This window comes from Protopterus annectens, chromosome 6.part0 (genome assembly GCF_019279795.1).
Source record: "Protopterus annectens isolate FY-2018-M chromosome 6.part0, PAN1.0, whole genome shotgun sequence".
Taxonomy (NCBI): domain Eukaryota; kingdom Metazoa; phylum Chordata; order Ceratodontiformes; family Protopteridae; genus Protopterus; species Protopterus annectens.
In genome coordinates, this window is record NC_056737.1 from 474,632,695 (window position 1) to 474,650,373 (window position 17,679).

The following is a 17,679-nucleotide window of genomic DNA, read 5'->3' on the forward strand; positions in this document are numbered from 1 at the left end:
TCTGAAGGCCAGACAGGACAAGCCAAGGATGATTTTAATAGCTCCAGATTGGCCTCGACAGCACTGGTACCCATTACTGAGAAGTCTAGTATGGAAGCCTCCATGGCCTTTGCCTTCGGTTCCACACCTGTTGTCACAGGAAGACAGCCATTTGCTCAATGTCAAACTTCACTCTCTTCACCTAACAGCCTGGCATATTCTGTTTTGAACCATAAAGGTCTCAACTTCCACAACAAGTTTTGAATGTGATTTTGGAAGCTAGAAGGCCTAGTACAAGGAAAGTGTACGCAGATAAATGGAAGAGATTTTTATTTTGGAGTGCAGCAAAGGATTTTGATGTTTCTGAACCTAATTTAAGTGTGGCTCTTCAATATCTTACTGAGTTACTGGACAAAGGTTTGTCCTTCTCTTCTATTAAAGTTCATACTGCAGCAATTTCAGCTCACTATGATTGCGACCCGCCATTGTTTTCTCATCCTTTGTTCAAGCAATTTCTTAGAGGGGCAAAGAATATCAGACCCCCACGAAGAGCTCCTACTCCTGCTTGGGATCTCAATTTTGTGTTGGAGAAACTCACTCTACAACCTTTTGAGCCTGCAGCTACTGCTGAGTTGAAATATTTATCATGGAAGACTGCTTTTTTATTGGCCATTACCTCTGCAAGAAGGGTTTCTGAATTGCAGGCCCTTATGGCAGTTGAGCCTTTCTTGATTTTCCATAAGGATAGGGTATCATTACGCACTAATCCTTCCTTTATGCCTAAGGTGGTTTCTAGTGTGGCTTTAAACCAGACTATTCATTTGCCTACTTTTTATGCAAATCCCCAAAATAAAGGGGAAAAGATTTTGCACACTTTGGATGTACACAGGCAGTTGCGTTATTATTTGGACAGAACTAAAGGGTTCAGGCAGTCTCAGCAGTTGTTTGTTTCTTTTGCTTTGAGTTCTCAGGGCAAGCCTGTGTCAAAACAAACTATTTCTAAGTGGATTGGGTTTTGCATTGCTTTCTGTTATTCCCATCATGGCAAGGAGGTTCCAGCTGGGATTAGGCCTCATTCCACTAGGGCTACTGCCACTTCCACAGCTTTTGAGGGAGTGGCAACCAAGGATATTTTGGAGGCAGCTACTTGGAGTTCTGTGCATACCTTCTCTAGGCATTATCACCTGCCACTTTACTCTAAGTCCAGGGCTGGTTTTGCCACTGCGGTTTTGCAGGGCATTTTGGCAGCTCCTGCTTCCTTATAGTTAGCCATCCTCCCTTATCTCTGCTTTGGGATTCTACCCAAGTGTTAGGACTGCAGCAATGTGAGATGAAGAACATAGTACAGTTTTGTACCTACCATAAATGTAGATGTTCAAGATCCACATTGCTGCAGTCCAACCCTCCCTCCTTCCCCTCTGTACTTGGAGGTGGTTGTGTGGGTTGGGTTGTACATATTGTGTGTATTATATCTATTGTACATATAGTTAGTGCAAGGGTGGTTGGTTATTTGTTTGCTGTCTTTTGGTTTTGACCTTTCTTTTTAAGGTCTTCTGACATCTGGGGCAAGAAAAGACTGAGGATATGACGCCGGTCATGCGCATTTGTACCCTGACGTCCTGACGTCAGTTAAATGCGCCCTGACCGACGTCAGCCTTATACTTTGATATTCGGGCCGACCGTGGACAGCGGACTACCCAAGTGTTAGGACTGCAGCAATGTGGATCTTCGAACATCTACATTTATGGTAGGTACAAAACTGTACTTTATGCCCTTGATACAATACAAAGTCGTAGTTATGCCAAAACACAGCACTTTGCCAAAAACATCCAATTGGTTTGCTATTTGTATGCTTAATGTGCCCTTTTTTACCCTTATTATATTCACTTTGCTTGTTTAATCTCTTTTTATGCCCATTGTACTTTTCTTCAGCTCATTTTACTCTAAACATGCCCGTTTTGCTTTTCTGATAATCGTTTTGTCAAATATCTCAATTTTAAACATTTCCCTTTAGTTAATAAACCTTTTGTGCCTCCTGTTTGTTTAATAATGTGATTTGTGCCCTTGTAATGCTCTGTTTTATCTTTTCTATAAAGTAAACAGTTTGTGCAAATTCTCGTTACCGTTGACTCTTTTCTGGCTCTTTTTCATGCTCATTTCTCTTAGTTTACCTTCACTGACATCTCTGCACCTCGTTGCTCCGATTATCATTCTCTAGCATCTTGGTTCTGACACCATGTCACTCTCCTACTTTGGACACAATAGAAGAGTCTTCATGGGGTTCTGTTCAAGCAGTTCTATTATATACAAACACATTACGATAGAGGTTTACTGACTTTAACTTAAGTAACTTATATACAAACAAACTACTGCAATTGTACATGCTCATCTCAGGCTGCACTCTCAAACTGGCAGTAGGAATAGCATGTGCCTTGTATTTATATGTGCACACTCAGCTCCTGACATGCTCCTTAAAGCTACAGCACGTAAACTCTGATCTAAAACTATGCAATGGGTGACAGAAATATCACTCACTCTACCTACCACGGCCTGATAAGGTGTTTGACAATATTAGGCCAGCAGGCCTTACTGGAAACTGTGTAGGTTATCTACAGAGTGTTATGTCAGCTGTTGTGTAGGCAAGTGTCTGAAGGTCATAATCTGGGAAGATAGCACTGGGAGACCTACACTGTAATGATGCCAGTTGCCAGTGGATTTCCCCAGACATCACTGATGGCGTACCCCTTCTAGCCATTCCCTCTCTGCAGTCACAGCCACTGTCAGTGCCCTCTGACCGACTACATTAGCAGGTGATTGCATATCAGGATCTGTCACTGAATCCCATGCAGAGCCAACAGTTAACCAAGATGGTCTGTGACACACATTCAGTTGCTGTGTGAACCACTGACAAATACTAAATGCCAATGACTGCACAATACTATCCTTTGGAAAGTCATCCACCCCTGGGAAATATAGAAGTGTCCACACACCACACACAGTTGAGCCATTGCTCATGGATGTATGGACACAGACAGAAATGTAGCTTTTGACTTTCACGGGTTGGTGAGATGCGGAGATGCATTCAATATTGTACAACCTAAACAGAAAGGTCTGTGATGTAACTCCCAGACTTTAATTGCCATGCTAACTGTGGCACTCATCACACCTATCATTGTGTACAATGGCATCCTTGCTATGTCATTACACAGGTATATCTTACAACTGTAGCAGCTACACAGGATCCATGGTACAACAATACACATTTCAGATAACATGTCCTATGGAGTCCATGTCAAGACCGTACATGTTAGTCTATCTCATATATGCTTTGCAGGGGATGTGTATAGCTGCCATATAGGGAGGTGTCAGATCCCACTGTGTACCTCCCATGCACCCATGACAGGACTAACATATGTCTTACCTGTCCTACACACCTATACCGTCACTGTGGTATAAATAGTACATGCTGGAGAGACAGGTAGGTAACACAGGCAGAACACCCTATATGTAACAGCCCCCCCCCCCCCATGCATGTGAAGCACACATCTGCTGTGACACACATCATATTCTGGTTACACCATGGGATGCAGAACAAGACAATCATAGCTGTTGTCAGGCATATTTCTGTACTGGGCACAGGAAATCTGTAGATGGGTCATCCCCAGCATCACAGCTTGTAGATGTGTTAGCTCCCAAAACCCTGGTGACACTTATCAAGGGTATCAGACCTTTTCGTAAATTAGGGATGCATGAGGACACTGAATGACTCCATTGTCCTTGTTAGCCTGTTACACACATATGGACTTATGCAGCCATGCAGCTATAGTGCTGTACCTTGCTGAGGACGTATTTCTTCTGTGCTGACATTCTATCCTGTGCTGTGACGTCTATGGCTTTATTGCATGTTGTGTATCCATAGGTGTTCTCAACAGACTCCTGAAACAGAAACAGGTCCATGACACAACTTTCATTGTGTAAGTATACAGCCACTACAACATCATACAATATCAGATACACAAAATGATGTGGCTTACTCATGACATATGTCAGCATACAGTATCTGTCAGTAACCACTACAAGTGTCATGGCAAAACAATGCATTACACAAGTACACATTAATTTATACAGTCAACATGTGCTTCATTTCCCTGCATCGATGATGAGGATGACAGGGATGTGGCACAGGTATTATCACTTCCACAGGTATTATCACTTGTTGTGTGGGATGCAGGAGGCTTAGGCTGATCCAAAAGGTTGACAGCAGGAAGGGAAGCAGGCAATATGGGCGATAGAATTGTGCTGTGTGTGTCTGTAGGTGACCTGCATTTGACAGTGGTGTGTGAATGTGTGCCCTTACACAGTCAAGCTCAGTGCTAGCCCTACATGTGTCTATGTTGGACAGCTTTGAACCATGAATGGTAGAGCTGACAGTTCACTGTCTCTGGCCCCGAACATGGGAACTGGATCTGCCAGGAGATGCACTGGCACCTCTAGGACCAAGGTCAGAGACGGTGCTAGTACCTGACAGTGACTGTTGTCTGCTGGGACCATGTCCTCCACAGGAACTCCCAGGACCACAAGCCCATGGCCTGCCATGTCTTAATGTGGACAGCACACTCTATAGTGTTGGATGTACCACTACTACAGCAGTATGACTGTGTACGGCTATGTGGGGTTCCCAGCAGATGGGGTTGCTGACCTACATCCACGAGGCCAACGCTCAACTCCAACTACAAGTTTCAGCACAGACAATGTGCGTTCTAAGACAGTCACTGTCTCAGCCCACCTTCTGTCCACTGCATCAGTGAACCGATCCAGGGTGTCACCAATGCAGTGGAGGCTGTCACGGAAGTCAGACTGTGCTTCATCCATAACCCTGAGCATATGTCTGGAGTTCCTTTCAGAACATGTCTGCGTCTGCATGATGGCCCAAAACATATGCCGAGTGAACTGTGATGTGACACCTGCAACAGGTGGTGGAAGGACAGGAGGCCTCCTACGTGCACCCCTATCAATCTGCCTGTGTGGAACCCTGCCAGCTCTCTGGCTATGGCCAGTGTCTACAGTCACTGGAGCCATAGTTGCTACACTTTCTTGTTCAATGTCCCCACCTTCTGACTGTCCAATATCTGTGGCCTCTGGGGACTGGGTATGTGTAGGCATACTGTCTGCAGTGACAATGAGGGCAGAAGAGGGATGTCAACCTCTGGGACATATTCAGCCCCTGAATCCCCCACCTGTGCCTAACTGTCGCCACCATCATCATCAGAGTCTGAAGAGAGACATTGGCATCAGGTTGTGTAGGGGACAGAGACCAGCCCCCCTGGTCACCTGTGATAACAGAGGAAAAAGCAGTATATTAATACCTACACTACTATGCTCTGCAGTACTATGTTGCAATAAATGTACAGCTCTATACACTGTTGGCACTATTACAGACCTGTTGAAACCCCAACCTCATACAGTAAGACAAGAGGACATTACTATTCCCACAAATAGCTGTATTTACTTGTAAATTAAAGCTCTTTACACAGCAATCTCATCAGCAAAAATGAGGTACACTGTTGACATTTGTGAAGACTGCACAGTTGACACATACGGGAATCTGCAATTTCCTGACAATACTGTCGCATCTATCAGTGTGGTGACACCTACAAGGCATACATATGACAGTAATGTGTACAGTCATAAAATATGTATGCAGTTGGCAATCATGCCAACAGTACAGCACTCCAGGCAGCAGGCCTGGAATAACATAAGGCATAGGTTAGGGGTGCAGATAAAGAGATGGTTGCGTGCCTTATAAGTCATTGGCACTGTTGCTGCTTTGTAATGGTTTATATATATAGATGAAGGGCACACAATAGAAGCAAGCAGGCCAGACATGTACCCTGCTAACAGAATGTCTACAAATGTGCTGTGGAAAGATATGTACATTGCAGAGGGGGTACAAACTGAATTCTGTATGCCTGTAATTTAAGGAACATAGTTAAAATATACAAAGGTGTGTATAGTGGGCACAACATGGTAGCATGTCTTCCACAGTTAGAATGTTTTGCTCAACTGAGCCATGGTTGTGACTGAAAACACCCTTCATGCAAATCCACCTACTTGACTAACAAATAAATAAAATATAAACTGTGGTCCAGCAAGCAGTCAATTTTAGATTACCGGAATAATGCGTTACAGTTTTGTTACATTTTCACCTAGACTGTGGCCAGATTAAAATTGTGTTTTAGTTAATCTCCTGTGAACACAGAACTGCATGGCTCTTCCTTTCCTGTCTGACACTCTAGATTGTATTATAAGATCAAAACAAACTGTTTTGTCAACTTTATCTCCTAATCTAACTTTTCACCTTTTGACTTTAGCAAAAAAAAAAAAAGCTGCTAATTGCATTTCCTGGGATAGTTTACACCTTTTAAACAATACCTCAGCATTGTTTCATCTAATTTAAATTTATGTGTATAAACATGACAGGATACAGTTAATTTTATTTTGTTGTCTTCCCTGTGAACAGAGTTAAGGCAACAAGCTACAAAGCATTTACACCATTTCAGACTGAGTTGGATTTTTATATTCTTCATATATATTCTGTGCAGGACTAATGTCTCTGTATTACTGTAAAGGGCTGTTTACTCCAGAATGGGATAACAATGGCACACTTTTTTGTATGGGTGTAATAACTCATATCCCATCTCCCCTGCTTAATATGTCATAGATTTGATATTATTTATTTCTATAACAAGATATTTTACCACACTGTGTGTAAAAGTGCACAGTTTTATTTAGGAACTTTTAACAAAAGCCATCATGATTTTAAAACCATCTGTCTCAAGTTATTTGAAAGATTCAGTGATGACAGAACACAGCAGGGAAAGGAAGAATAAAATTGCATCATAATGTGATCCGAGGAAGCCTTGACTATCTAGCTCATACTGGTAGAGGAAAACTGCTTCTGCTTGCTTCCATTCATTTTCTTTTTTTTTTTTTTTTTTTTGGAATCCCATCAGGCCCCACTGTCTTGTGCAGTTTTAGTTCTTTGTGCTCTTTTAGCAGACTTTTCACTGTGAAAGGACTAAGACCAGACTCCTTTCCTTTGGAACTTCTGTATAGTAAGGGTAATTGCCTCCTTCTCCCTCTTCCTTACTTCATATTGAACAATGTTATTCATTTAACAGCCCTGTCCCTTCATCATCTTACAGCCCATCTCCTGCCCAGTTTGTTTATTATATCTTCCATTCTTTCTCTTTTGTATTTAGAGGTTTAGAGGTTTTTGTCTCCATTTTTGAAGGAAATGGCTACCTTCCTTTAACTGGGTCATTGATTTTACAAGTACCTCACTCAAAACTGTTAAGGTCTCAAAATATCAGACTTCACACTACAATTCAGTGAAGAATAATAATTAATTTATTAATGAGACATGAATGGGGAGACTATGTAATTAATAACTCATCTCTTCAATTAATCATTTTTTCAAGGTTTTTATGTACTTTCATAATCAATATCAAATATTTATATCATATAAAACTTGAACAATCAGGAATAAACACTACAGCATTATTTTGCTTAGTATTAGGAATCATAAAATAGATCATACTGTAATTATACAATGTTTTAATAACTTGCTTAAAGGAAGAATCTCATGAGAATATACAAAAAAATCTTTCTAAATTAATATCAAATAAGTATTACATAAATCTTTGTCAGCATTCTACAGAATACTCTATTGTTCTATTAGTCCCTAAAACAGTTCACTATTCATAACATTCAAAACTCAAGTAATGCATTTTTTATTTTGAATAAAGACTTCCTTAGTGTACTGTGTATTGAAGGTCACTCAAAGGCACTAGAACCATAGAGCGAGGGATCCCCCACACACACTTTTTACAGCTGCAAGACCTGTGTCTTGAGGAAAAATTAATGAAGCGAAAACTAACATTTTTTTCTTTAAGGAGCACCCAAATGCGGATTTGCCTTCTTTAGGATCCGTCTGTGCATCATACACTAATGTGGACATGGATTTAAACATAAGCATGTGGATGAGTGCCTGAGTTCTGGGTACAAGGTACAGCTTTTAAGGAGTTATGCTGCCCCCCGAGTGCTGATCACTGTCAGAGTCATGCTTCATTACGGTAAGGAGAGTTTTGCTTTCTTAATACATTTAGTTTTTGAGGACTCCCCAGTGTTCTCTCTTATTGCTGTGTGTGTGTGTGTGTGTGTGTGTGTGTGTGTGTGTGTGTGTGTGTGTGTGTGTGTGTGTGTGTGTGTGTGTGTGTGTGTGTGTGTGGGCGTGTGTGTGCATGTGTGTGCGTGTGAGTGTGTGTGTGTGTGTGTGTGTGTGTGTGTGTGTGTGTGTGTGTGTGTGTGTGTGTGTGTGTGTGTGTGTGAAATGCCCCAGTTAGGTATACCTGGTGGTTAGAGTTATTCAGGCTCAAACCCTGTACCTTATGTACAAGGAACAACAGCCCGAATTATCTACCCATACCATCACTTGTGATTCAGGGAGTTGAGTCCATAGCTCTCAACTGTCCAGATTTTCACAGAATATTTGGCTCATACTTTTGGTCTGTTCCTAACCCGCGATGGTGCTGCGGTAGCGTTGTTGCCTCACAGTAAGACGCTGTCCAGTTCGATTCTCAGCTAGAGCGTCTTCTGCGTGGAGACATGCGTGAATGGGCGTACCTTTGTTGAAGGTTGTGCGTCAGAGCTGGTAACTCGACACGTAAAAATCAACTACCAATCATTAGCGGACCGGAGTTCTGCTGTGGTGACCCCTAACCAGAAAAAGCCGAAAGACACAATCAAAACTTTTGGTCTGTTCCTCTTAAACATTGTGGTTTTCTGGCAAATCAGTGAGAACTGAATTCACTAAATAATGATAGCCCTTTAAGTTTCAGTCTTTCTGTCTTTCAGGAAACACATAGTAACACAAAATACTTTATTTTAGCAACTTTCTAAGATTATACAAGCAATATTTAAAACATGTCCCTGGTTTTAGGCCTTTGCCCCCCCTCTCCCCTAATAAATTTTGGCCTTTTCCAGATTTCTTGTGCTGCGAAGTTGAGAGATTTAGTTGAGTGTCAAGTGGATTGTACAAGGACTTGAGAGCTTCAGGGGAAGATAAGTTTAGTGCTGCTTATACTAAGTCTGTTTGTATTGTTAGTAGCACAACAGGTAGTATACTTGCTTCTGATGCAGAAGGCTGTGGGTTGTACTCCCACAGTATGCAGATGGATCGCTGATACTCTACTGTGTTGTACTTTAAAGGGAGTGGATGCTGTAGTCCTGTGAATGTCCACCTTTGGAGGAGTTACCTAGTAACTATGAACCTGTTATCAGTTTACCATCAATTCCCTATTGCACTATTACTAGCTTATTATTTTTTTAATGTAACATAGGCAATTTCTTCTTCAAGGGCAACAGACACTTTATTTGTAGATGAAATAATGAAATATAAAGTTGTTTGCTAGCAGCAACCACTTCATTAGTTACAGATCCCTTTAATGTGGAATTATTTAGATGACTTACTTCTGGAGAGATTTTACACATTTACTGATATTGCTGGATTGTAATGACAGAAGTTTGAGAGGCCTTTTATGGTTGAAATTTTCTGAAATGGGTAGTTTTGTCATTACTGGTTCATACATTTTGTTTTGTTGCTTAATAGAAGACTGTTCAAAACTACAAATTTAAAACACATTCTAACAAGTGGTGCTGTATTATGCAAGGAATATAATTTAATACAATCAGGAATATGAATCAAAGAACACATGCATGTGTGCATGACCCAAAAACATTTAAGCAGCCTATGGTTTGAAAACAGCCCAGAGGTAAGCTTAGTCATCCACTGGCCAGATGCAAAATGAATGTGGGTTTTCATGCCGTTTCAATGAATGTGAGTTTCAAGGGCAGAGAATTTTACTACACATGCTAAGTCTGTTTTCATTGCAAGACAGTATTGTTTGTTTAGCAAATGGCTCAGTGTTTGCACTATTTTATTTCAATTTCTGTAATCACTGTAGAAGTAAATAATAAAACAGCATGCACGCTGACAGGTTTTAACAGTGTTTATGGTAACTGTGGAGAAATAGCCAAGTAATGGAACACTGGAGTGGCTGGGGAGGGGGCTGCTGCTGGAGCGATAGGGGGTTGCTGCAGGAGGGGCTGCTCTGGGGGTGCCCAATCTATTACCCTGCCTATGGCTCCATTTAACCATGATCCAGCTCTGGTATTTTGCACTGTTATTTACTATAAATGATCAGAAGTCAGAATTACATTATCGTATCCTTTGGAAAGTCATCTACTCCAGGCAACTGCTGAAATGACAATGCCCTCTGAGTACCGACCCAGTTTTTTGGCATTTGGGAACTTGTGTGTACAGTGACCTAGCCTTTGACCAACATGTGCCCAGAGCCATAAGAAAGTCTTTCTATATTGCACAGCTTATAAACAAATTGATTGTGACTAGATCTAGAGATGTTATTGTCCCACTTTACAAAGCCCTCATTAGGTCAATCATTTTGTATAATGCACACTTTGGCATGTATCTGTCCAGACCCATGCAACAATTGGAATACCCACAAAGATACCTTACTAAAAGGATACAAGTCCTAAACAATAGGTCTTGCATGGACCACCTCAAAGATTTATCACTATACTCAGTATCCTACAGAGTGCTTAGAGGTGACGTGTCTGGCATACAAGGCATCCTGCAACCTAATACTGATGGACCTACTGAATATCAGCAAGTCAAATTGCATCAGAAATACTCAGTCCAGGTATCTAAACTGAATGTCGTGGAGAGATGGATATATATCACAGAAGCTACCACTGTTCCAAAACAGACTATCCATTCAAGTAAAACAAAGCTCATCCCTGTCCATATTCAAATGCAACTTGGATTTAACGATGGGTAATAGAAAATGTACTCTAGGATTGCCCCTCGTGCCACTAATGGATAGAGGCAGTTCCTAAATGCTGCATCCCTTACATGGGTCCCCTCAAATTATCTGTGATATAATCACAGTTATTCTCACTAGGGCTAATATACAATTATCAGCCATGGGATGGGTAAGACCAATCAGAAAATGTTAATTCAAGCACCAAAAGGGAAATTGGCTAAGCTTAAAATGTCTTCCAAGTGAACCTATGTTGTGGTAGTAAATAGTTTAAAAAAATTGCCTATTTTAGATCACTAAGTACGCCTGTCGCCCTCTGCTCCCCCAGCCTTCAACAGCTTCTGGCACCTCTGAGGTCACTTATCAGCAATTTCAGCTTTGTAAGAAAATACACTTTGAAATAAACCTGTTGAACCCTGTCCTGTGTCTCAGCAAACACTGAACATATTTTGCTTCTTCAATAAGCACATTTTCACTTCTGAACATTTGAATCAATATGCAAACACTATGCACTGGCATTTGATCTGAAATAATATTAATTAAAGTAAATGTACCGTCACACTAATTTAGATGATATTGTCCCCTGTCCTATTATTTTCTTATGCTTTAGAATTCCTGATAGCTGTATACTTGTCAGTTAAAGGCTTATTGTACTATAACTTCAGTTTTGATGTATCCCCCTTGTTCTTCCATACCACCATCTTACCTTGAAGCACTGTCCTATTTTGCCATCATTTAATTTTATTTTCATGTTATTGTCTTTGGTAGGTAGGATAGAATACTGACCACATGGACCTTTTTCAGCCTCAGTCTGGGGGTACATCTGGTTAAGTGACTTGCTCAGTCACAGAGTAGGCAGAAGAGCAAGCACTAAGGTAATTGAACTGTGGACTACAAGAAGTAGTTCATTAACACCTCACATCTCTAATCCTCTGCATGAACTGCCAGACTGCTCATCATCTGTCCTCCTGAACAACAGAATTAACTGTCTGACTCAGCTTGGTTCTTTGTTCTTGTTGCCAAATGCCCCTGTTTGATAACTTGTTCCTAAATAACTGTCCACTTTATAGTGTGAGCACATATCTTCCATTTTGAATTAAGTTCAAGTCTGCTACTTCTCTAGTAGGGTCTAATAATAGCTGTATAAAATCTGTTCTTGTAGGAATTTAAGAAAGATTCTTCTCTTAGATGTGGCTAATTTTTTTATCATTTTAATGCCCTCTCTGTCCAACATCCATCAACCCCTTTCCATTAACTTAACAAATTATTTAATGACATTTGTTTACCGGGAAAGTCCGAATGGGCATAGGTTCCCTTTTTCAGAGGAGGCCAGAGGAGAAAAGCCCCAAGGTATCATATTTAATGCAATCAGTATTTACAATAACAATTTTAATAATGCTGTTTCGGTGAACACATAGGATAATAGTCAGCATAATAAAATTTGTATCAATATTTACAAACATTACATTTATAAGCCCTGTACTGAGACTTTACAGACAGAAACAATAAATAAAATAATACAACAGTCCCTCCCCTCCTTTCTCACCATCATCAAGGGCTGGAAGGAGACAACTGAGGTAGTGTCCACTGTTGTATGGAGCTAGGGCTTTTTGCTTGTAACTTTACTCCTCCTTGTTGATATTACCATATGTACTACAGAAGAGGAGTCTGTACAACTGGTTTAGTGGACCCTTTGCATTTTGACATCTGTCAGCTCCACTACATCACAATGTACAGCCTGGCATGAGAAGTATCTACATTCACTGCTTTGCCTACCATTTGCAATATCATCTAAACTTCCTCACTTGGCAGCCTTGCAGTGGGACAAAAACAAATCCTTCCCCTAGGAAAACCGAGCTTACCTCAGGCATTCACTCTCATCCTCCTCAAACCCGCACCCCATACACACACTTGGTTTCTCTACTGCCTGGGCTAACTAATCAAACCTGAGCCATCGAGGCTGTATATAGGACTATATCCCTCTGTGTCATAGGGCTGGTAGGCAGCCTGATAGTTTAGTTTGCATCTGAAGTTCTTTATCCAGAATAAAGATGGTAGTTATATTACATGGATTGGCAATGGTAGCACTGACAAAAAGACAGGAGAAAGAGCTGGAGGTGGCAGAGGTAAAGATGTTAAGAGTTGCACTGGGTGTGATAAGGATGGACAGGATTAGGAATGAGTATATAAGATGGTCAGCTCAGGTTGGATGGGTTGGAGACAAAGCCAGAGAGGTGAGATTGCATTGGTTTGGACATGTCCTGAGGAGTCATGTTGGGTATATCATTATTATTATTTAACATTTGTTGATAGGGAAAGTCTGACTGGGTCAGGAACCCATTTTCAGCACAGGCCCAAGGAGAAAAGCTCCACAAATGAAAAACGTTTAACAAAATAAAAGTACAGTGATCATTACATTTACATTTGGGTGTGTAGCTTATAAAGTTGCAAGGTAGCCCTATTGACATATAAGCAATTCATTTTCATTTACAACAGTAATTTTGCAATCAAGAAATACAGAGATGTAAGTTAGTTCAGTCAGTTTATCTAATTACAATTCTTTTGGTAGGCTGATTTTACACATTATAAAAAGAAGTTATGTACTCACCATAACATTCCATGTGAGTTGTTCATCTCATCTTCATTCTTACTGATAGGTTTGGAGCCGATCCTCGGCTCCGACTTGGCCAAATGCAAAAGCTTGAGGTCTTCAACCAGCTCGTGGCCTACTCTCTATCCCATGATGCACTGGTGCTTCCCTCAGATCTTGTTTGCTGCCAACTAAACTGACTAGATAAGTCCCCCCCCCCCAAAAAAAATAGTATCCAAGGATACACTAGATAAGGACTAAAGACAACCCAGACTTGTTTCAATTTCTCGGTCCACAGGAAACTGGTAGGGGGTTGGAGCGTGGGACGTAAGAATGAAGGCAAGATGAACAACTCACATGGAACATTATGGTGGGTATATAACTTCTTTATGTGAAGTTGTTCTATCGTGCCATCCATTCTTACTGATGGGTAGCGTCCCAAGCACCATCTTTCTTGGGTAACTCATGGGAGAATGTTCTTCAGAATAGTGGAACCAAAGGAAGCTCTGTACCTGGAGGCCTTGTCTACTTTGTAATGAGTGATGAAGGTATGAGGCCTTGACCAAGTAGCTGCCGCACAAATAGGATCTAATGGTAATTTAGCAGTAACGGCTGATGAAGTAGATACAGCTCTAGTAGAGTGGGCCTTTATCTTCTGTTGTAACGATGTATTCACTGAGTTGTAAGTGAAGGGAATACAATCTCATAACCATTTTGATAAAGTGGTTTTCGCCACTGAAGCACCTTTTTTAGACTCTGAAAAGGAGACAAAGAGCTGTTCTGTTTTCCTGAAATGTTTGGTCCTGTCGAAATAGAATCAAAGTTGTCTGTGAACATCAAGCTTGTGCAGCATATGTTCCATCTTATTAGTTAGTGTATTTAGGGAAAATAATGGGCAATTCAATAGATTGGTTGAGATTTGTCTCTGTGCAAACTTTAGGTAAAAATGATGGATTCATTCTGAGTGAGACTCTGTCATTATGAAAAATCAAATAAGGGGGTTTAATGGACAAGGCCTGTAACTCTGAAACTCTCCGAGCAGAAGTAATAGCTATTAAAAATATGTTTTTCCATGACAGATATTTCAAGTCACAAGATGAGGCTGGTTCGAAAGAGGGTAGGATTATTCAGGAAAGAACAACATTTAGATTCCATGGCATAGCTGGAGCTTTGATGGGTGGTCTTAAATGAATAGTTCCCTTGAGAAAGGCTTTAGAGAGTCTATGTGACATGATATTAAAACCCTGGTCACTAAGATGAAAGTTAGAAATCACTGCCTATTGAACTCTAATGGTTGCCGCATCTGCCCTTCATTGAAAAGTTTAGTATAAAACTCCAGAGCGGATGAAATTGAAGCCAGGTACAGATCAATATTGTTCTGAGATGCCCATATAGAAAACCTTTTCCATTTACTAAGATATAACCTCCTGGTAGACAGTTTATGAGAGGATGTTAAAATACACTGAGCCGCAGCTGAGAGGCTGTGAATCCTGGCTATGTTTGGAATTGGAGCAGCCAAGCTGTCAGTTTGTGGGACTGAAGAGAAGGATGGAGAGCTCCTGATGAATGAGTCAGAAGATGTGGAACTGGGTCCAGAATCCAAGGTTTTTCCAATAGATGAGGCTGGAGGTAGGGGAACCAAATTTGACAAGGCCAGTAAGGGGCTATTAAAATGATGGTCCTTCCCAGAGCCTTGGCTTTCTGTAAAACTTTGGGTATCAGAGGGAAAGGAGGGAAGACATAAATGAGACCCAGGGGCCAATTGTGTACAAGTGCATCCCTTGAGGCATCCCCCAGAGGGGGGATTAGGGCAAAATAGCTGATGCATTTTGTGTTTGTTGGAGTTGCAAAGAGATCACAGCAAGGCTGGTCCCATCTGCAGAATATCCTTTTGCTACTTCTTCCTTTAAGGACCACTCGTGAGGCAATAGAATTGCCCTGCTCAGTTTATCTGCTATCACATTGGATCTCCCTGGGATGTGCGCTGCTATCAGAAAGTGCTGGGTAGAAGTTGCCCACTGCCATACACTCAGGGCCTCCTGACATAGGGGATAAGATCTGGTTCCGTCTTGTTTCTTTATGTACCAGACCACTGACATATTGTCTGTCTGAACTGCAGTAGTACCCAGATGGAGAAAGTCTTGAAAGGACTGCAACACTAGAAGTACCACTCTCATCTCCAGGACACTGATATGCAGATGAGCCTCATGTTTTGTCCACGTGTTTTGGGCTGTTCTTCCTTGATAATGCCCCCCAACCCTATCAGGGAAGTGTCCATGGTCACCATGGCTATAGGAGTGGGTAGAACAAAGGGATGACCCAGAGTTACTTGGTGAGATGTCAGCCACCACTGAAGGTCCTTCTTGCATGAATTCATTATCATGATTTTGTGTGACATTGGAAGTTCTTGAAAAGACCATTGCATGAACTGGAGCCATTGCAGTACATGCATATGAATCCGACCTAAAGGAATCACAATGATTGCTGCCGCCATTGTCCCTAACAATTTGAGTACCATTTAAACTGGGATTTTTTCTCTCAAGAGCAGGTCCAGGACCTCTTTTCGTAGAACACAAACTCTTTCTGGTGGAAGATTTAAGGTCATGGTAATGGTATTTAGCTCTGCTCCTATAAAAACGATATGTTACGATGGCGACAAGGCAGATTTTTCTGAATTTATGGTAATCCCCAACTGACTGCAGAGGTTCAAAGTTGTGACCCTTGCTTGTATGAGTTGATGCCTGGTGGTAGCAGTGAGGAGCCAGTCGTCTAGATGTGGAAACACTTGGAATCACAAACATCTCAGGTGAGCCGTGACTACTGTCATGCATTTGGTGAATACTCTGGGTGTTGTAGTGAGACCAAAGGGCAGAGCACAAAACTGATAATGACTGGCTCCCAGCCAGAAGCACAGATGATCCCTGGATGGCCTGTCCATATGTGGTAGTACGCATCCTGGAGATCTATCAAGCACATCCAATTGTCTTTCCCTAAAAAAGGGAAGTATTGACTGTAGCATGACCATCCAGAATTTTCTCTTTTTTACCAACTTGTTTAGTCTGCAGAGATCCAAAATGGCCCTCCAGTCCTGTTTTCTTTGGAGCTAAAAAGAACCTTGAGTAAGTTACAGATCCTCCTGGTCTGCTGGGACTGGTTGGATGGCTCTTTTTTCCAGCAACCTTTGAATCTCTGTGGCTGCTTGTTCCCTGTGACTGGGTGGAAAGTCCAGGATTTTTCTTATAAGGGGGGAATTACAAAGGGAATTGAGTATCCTCTGGATATGATGCTTTGTACCCAGCTATCTTTTGTTATTTTTAGCCAGGCATCTGGGTACAAAGAAAAGTGTCCCTTGACTGCCTCCAGAGATGGACAGGTGGGCCTCCAATCAGGAGTACTGATGTTTCCCAGAGAACCGGTATCTGTCGCCCTGATTCTGCGGACCCCCTCTGCTGCGTGGGTGGCGTCTTCCATTATTAACTCCTCCTCTGCCTCTAAATGAGGGGTTCACAATGAGTGTCCTGGAAAGCTCCTTGAGTTTTACGGAACCACATTTTCCCTCCCTTCTGACCTTTGGGGTAATGTCTGGTAGGGTTGGAAAAATGGACTCAGATGGCAGACAAAGTCTTTCCATCCTGCTCATGCCGGGTAAGTGTTTCCTTCACTTTGGATCCAAAAAAGGACGAGCAATCAAAAAGGGTGTTAATAAAGGATGACTTAAAGTGCTCCACAAAGGAACATAAGCACATCCAGGAATGTCTCCTAAGAGCAATTCCTGTACCCACTGCCCTACTCATTCCATCAGCTGCATACAAGACCAGACACATGGAAGAGTTTACAAGAGAATTAAGGGTAGTGAGTTGGGAAGTTACCTTCTCTGAGACCCCCACAGCTACAGAACCCTGTAGAGTATCTCCTAGTTCTTTCAGGAGATCTCTTTGCAATCTAGTAAAGTGTGTTAGTTCAGTGATCAGAGAGCAAAAGTTGCTGAACTAAACATGTGCTTACCACATCTGACTATGATCCTAGAATCCTTATTAGGGAGGATGGACAGACATAGAAGTTTCTGACAGTTCCATCCTGGTGGCTGCTGCCACCACCATAGCATCAAAGGAGTGCCCATTGATGCTATGCTGGTGGCTGTTGCCACCACCATAGCATCAACGGGCACTCCTTTGGTCAGGAAGGTCTTGTCCTTGGAGGAAGTTATAA